At 33.4% G+C, this 5,659-nt stretch overlaps 1 long non-coding RNA gene across 1 annotated transcript; it reads left to right on the top strand.

The window, feature by feature from the left end:
• Window positions 1-653: 653 nt before the first annotated feature.
• LOC150034551 (uncharacterized) lies at window positions 654-2,270 on the top strand. The gene is made up of 2 exons (XR_016531447.1): window positions 654-1,442; window positions 1,523-2,270. It is a non-coding gene; the product is annotated as an uncharacterized LOC150034551 (long non-coding RNA).
• The last annotated feature ends 3,389 nt before the right edge of the window (window positions 2,271-5,659 follow it).

Raw genomic sequence — 5,659 nt, 5'->3', positions numbered from 1 at the left:
ACAATCGCGCAAAACTAAGTAAAAGATCATTTAAGATTATGTGCAAGATCGTTTAAGAATATGTAAATGATCGTCTAGAAAATCTAAACAACCGTTTAGAAAATTCTAATCGATCGTTTACACGATCGTGTAATACTACCTAAACAATCGCGCATAATTAGCTAAACGATCGTACATAATTAACCGAGCGATCACACACAAATAACTAAGCGATCACTTACAAATAACTAAGCAATCACGTACATTTAACTATGCAAATAAATAACTAAGAAATCACACAAAACTAAGTAAAATATCATTTAAGATTATGTGCAAGATCGTTTAAGAATATGTAAATGATCATCTAGAAATAACTAAGCGATCGCCCAAAAAAATAACTAAGCGATCGCATACAAATAACTAAGCGATCACCCAAAAAAATTACATATCGTTCAATCTAGATGAGCCAGTTCTGCATTTTTTCTCGATTTATTACTGTTCCAAACCTTATCTCGATTATCTTGGTCATCAATTACTATTATTCCTCCTAAGTTTTTTGGACTTTGTTCTTCTCCTCTCTTTCGCTTTTAGTTTATTTCTTTCTTTCACTTTTGTATTGATATATGTATTTTTGTATATGTTTCTATTATTTCGTGATGTGCCCTGTTCTTGATTTATACTAATTTCTTTATGTCCTGGTTTTTAGGATTGTAATCCTTTTGTGGGTAAAAATTTACTTCCTCTTTTGCGTTTTGAGAAAATAGGGTTAGATAAAAGTTAACAATAAGATTAGAGAAGAAAGATAGGGTTAGATAAAGTTAAAAAGAATAAGATTTTACATCTTTTTTCTTTTTGTACCTTTATACAAACCTGGAATCAGTACCCAACATTTTTCAAAAGAAGTATGCTTTGGTACGTGATTTATCGATTTTCAAGAAGGTTGTTATTTCAGTGAATGCAGGACTAGTAAAACAGAATGAGCGAGGCTGCGAGCAAGAAATTTAGGATATTAAGCGGGAAGTTAAATGTGGTAATATTACTCCTGATACTTCACTCATTAGACTCTCTGATGAAGCTCTTGATGAGTAGAAGCATAGCATCAGAATTGCCGATGAAAAGGTTCCCCTTGTTGTTCAGGCATATGATTTGGTTTGTCGAAGTGTCTTTGAAACTCTTTTTAAGTAGTGGTTGTTAACAGATTGTGTGGGTATTTTTGAACTGAGGCATAAGATAGTAGCACAACTTCAACAATATTTTTTCTTTTTAATTATCTGTAACTTAACTTGTGATAATGTTTTATGTGAGCTTTCTTTTGTTACTTCACTAGAAAAAGGATGGGCCTTCTTCTTATTGTTTATATTTTTTGACCTCTTCTGTTTATTTGTATTGTGTGCTTCACGTAGATACCCACATACAACAACTTGACCAATATCTGAAGAATTTTGATGAAAAGTCTCGTTAAGGTAATATATTTGTTTCTACATGGAATCCAATTATATATATATATATATATATAAATTAACTGTGTAACGTCTCCTTGTAGTAATCAATGGCCGCTTGGATTGCTCTCTTGCGTTCTTCCGTTGACAATATGTACGATGAGTCGCAACCTTGTACGCCTCCTTACGGGAGCTCGCCGGAGTCGCTCGGCGATGAAGACTGGTAGCACCAGATTTTCAGCTGCATTTTTGTGAAAAATTTCTTGATCAACTACATCCTTCTAACACGCGGCGGCTTGGAACCAGCAACATGCGGCGACTTGGAACCAGCAACACGCAGCGGCTTGGAATCGGCGCCACGATTCTTCGGCTCTTTTCTGAAGAATTTGGAAACAAAAAAGCATTTTTGGTGTGGGAGATGGGTAGCGGCGAAAGAGGTAGGGCGGGTGGGTTATTTTGGGAGGAGCTGTCGGTGGAGTCACGAGAGTCGGTGGTGGGGGCAGAGTTGGCGGAGGAGGATGTACTGGAGAAAGAGTGAAGATCAATGTCATAACCAAACTTGAGAGCAGCCATCATAGAGATGATAATCACCGGAATCATCTTGACCTCGAATTCAACTGTGGCCAGAGACATGGGCAATGCTACTGCCGACATAGTAATAGAATAAAGAGACAAATCAAATAATCAAGGGAGAGTGAGATTTTGAGATAGGTTTGAATAGGTTTTATAGACTAAGAATGGAATTGGAGATATTAAAATTAAACCTATCATCAATATATTTATGCTTCATTCTCTCGTCTGATTAAATTGTATCATATAAATTTGAGGCAATTTATGATTGATTAGCTGAAATGGTGGTGATGATGGCTTGTTTGGAGTTTTTGTCTAAGGATTCCACCTTGGTAAGATGCAATTTCATTTTGCACTGCAAATTCATATAATTTCAGTACCGTTATTCCTCCCCCTGCATGCAAACTCATATGAATTCATATATATGGTAAGTGTTGACCAATATTTTTCTATCAGAATTTTGAAATTTGTATCGATTTGATCATTAAGTTTTCAAATTTTTAAAGACAACATGATAAATAACAAAATTTAATTATGAATTTTGAAAAATGATTAAATTTGTTTGTTATAGTAAAAATGGAAAAACGTATTACCTTAATATTAAACAAAATTACTAAAGGATGAAAATATCCAAATATATTTAAATCTCAACCCACTAAAATAGTTAATTTAAATCTTAAATTAAAATTAAATTCCAAAACAAGATAAAAGATCATTATTTCAATCTTGAATTAAAATTAAATTTGCAAACAAGATAAAAATGAATTAATTTATAGTATTTTTGGAACCTTTTGCGTGTAAATATTCTTAAATATTTTTTTTATATATTTAAAGAGACCCCGATTTTAATAAGTTTTGGAAGAATTGGAAAATTTCACAAAATGATCCAAAAACTAAAAACTTTTATACCAATGACCTATTCTTAAAAACTTTTTTATCACTGACCTTTTGCCCATGCGAAATTTCAAAATTAGCCCCAGTTTTAAAAATCTTTCAGACCAAAGCCTTTCATCTTCTTCCTTCAACCATTCAATGTGTATTCAGTACAACACCAACATTCCATCAAAGCATTTATTCCTAACTAATATTCTACCAATAGCATTTAATAATATTGGTTGTACCAGAATGAAAGGTCACTCTTAGTATTTACTTTCTGTTGAACTCCCCACGAAATTCTCCCATTGTTCTCTCGAAGTGTTCTCTTAGAGTTTCAGTCCAACATCTTCGTTGATCGCTTTCATCGTCAGATTCAGAAACGGAGACAATGTAAGTTATATTTTATAATATTTCTTGTTCCAGATCACTATCATAATAACATTTAGTACTAAATGAACGAACGTATAGTAATATATACACAATCATTCATTACAATATAGTGTCGTTTAGCATTACTAGACAATCATATACTAAGTTGTAAACGATTGTGTAATAATTTATAAACGAACGTGCAATCATTTATAAACAATCGTGTAGTAATTTATAAACGATCATGTAGTAATTTATAAACAATCGTATACTTAGTATTGTATATGTGATCGTATATAAATTTCTTAACGATCATTTATATAGTACTACACGATCATTTATAAATATTGCATGATTATTTATAACTTAGTATATGATCGTTTATAACTTAGTATATGATTGTTCGTATATATATAAGCGGTTGGTCATAAATTACAATATTTTCTTAAGATTTGCTTATCCCATTGTAGATCAATGATGCTACTTCACATCTTTGTATGATTTGGTGGGAATTGAGATGAGTTTGGAAGGAATTATGTTGGAGGTCATATGAAAGGTCTGAAATTCAGAAATGATATAACATTTAGTGAATTAGTGAGTATGATGTGGCAACGACTAAATATTGATCCGGATATGTTTGATATACACATCAAATGTTGTTATAATTTATTGGTCCCAGCTCCTTCGATCGACATGATCAACGATGAAGACCTTAACTTTTTTTAGAAGGCAGCGATGCATACCAAATGCCATTATTTGTATCAATTCCACCTTGCGAAAGTCATGGAGTACATAGAGACAATATGTACTAGCATTGTAATCCAACCGATCAACCCATTTCAACCAGTCAAAACTTGGGAATGACCGAAGTGAAGCTTGGTTTGGTCACAATAGTGAGCCCAGATGTACTTCATAGTTCGATACTGAACATGGATATGGACAATCTTCAGGATCACAAACTTCTCCGACACTTTACATCTATATTCCAACCCCACCTATTCCCATCCCACCAGTTGTGATTGATAGAACTCATAAAATTAGATAACCAATGAGCGGATGCAGATCGTTCCAAACCCCATTGTGAAAGAATACAAACATTTACAGTCAAATAGGATCATTTATGCATCAAAGTATTGGGAAAGTCCTAGAACTCATAGTTCGTGTTAAACATTCTATTTATCAATAATAACAAATTGTTAATTTTGCATTCTATTATGAAAATCCAATAAACATATCCATGGCTATAGTCTGAATTCTGTAACTTTATGTAGTGACATAAACAAGATCAAGTTAACAGTATATAGCCTAAATGGTCTAATAAGTATATGGATGAAATTGGGTATCTCATCCTGGTAACACTATCGGATGCGGCCCACTTTATAGTTGTTATAAGAAGTTGTAAAGTGCTACAAATGATGTGATCCACAGATCGTTCATGTTGAGATATGTGAGTGGGAGCATCCTATGCAATGAGTTTGCATATAGACTGGACCACGAAAATAGTCACTTTTCTTTATAACGACCGTTTACTGTTAAAATTAACTATTTCATTTATTAAATAACCTAGGTTAACTCGATCTTAATCCTGAGCTAGCTATGAACTTCTGTTTGTTCGAGATTATCCTTTGATCTGCAAACGGTGAAAATAGTCCAACAACATTGCTCAATAAGCCTCCCATTCTGGGGATAAGACCGAATGAATAGTAAGGACATATCCCTGCAAGATGGAATTCACTCCTACTCGATTTAGGGTTAGCAAATAGGTTGTTCTCTTAAGTACTGATTCCAGGTCTTGAACAATTGAGGCCCTGCCTTCTCATGATAGAGAAAGGATTTGATTCATAGGTGTTATGAATCAAAATATTCATTAGAGGATCAGTGGGAACTTAAGGAAGAAGATGTATTCACAGGGGTAAAACGATTATATTTACTCGGCTATGATTACGAACAACTTGTGAATGATCGACTTACTGATTATGGTTATATAAAGTGGACATAATATATCTACAGTGAGAGTAGTTCAACTATGGACTATAGTGGAATGACCCATTAGTTAACGAATAGGGATTAGATCGATCTAATGAGTTTAGCCGATTAATCTTGAATCGTTGGAGCCCATGATCTGTAGGTTCGCAAGGTCCCCCTATTAGCTTGTAAATGGATAAACTTCAGAGTAGCTTGATAAGTTAATTTGAAACATTCAAATTAGAACAAAATGTTCAAATAACTTGTACATATTAAAACCAACTGAAGCGAGAGCCATTTTAAATATAAAGATGTTTAAAACGGCTAAGACTCATAATAAAAAGCGAAAAATTTCTCTTAATGCCTATCTTTGGCAGTTTAGGCTTGGTCACATTAATCTCAACAGGATTGAGTGATTGGTAAAAAACGATCATCTAAATCAGTTAGAAGAGAGTTCCTTA

The sequence above is a fragment of the Benincasa hispida genome, chromosome 8 (genome assembly GCF_027475165.1).
Source record: "Benincasa hispida cultivar pf3 chromosome 8, pf3_genome.v1.1, whole genome shotgun sequence".
In the NCBI taxonomy this organism is placed as follows: domain Eukaryota; kingdom Viridiplantae; phylum Streptophyta; class Magnoliopsida; order Cucurbitales; family Cucurbitaceae; genus Benincasa; species Benincasa hispida.
This window is presented reverse-complemented; position numbering and strand designations above follow the sequence as displayed.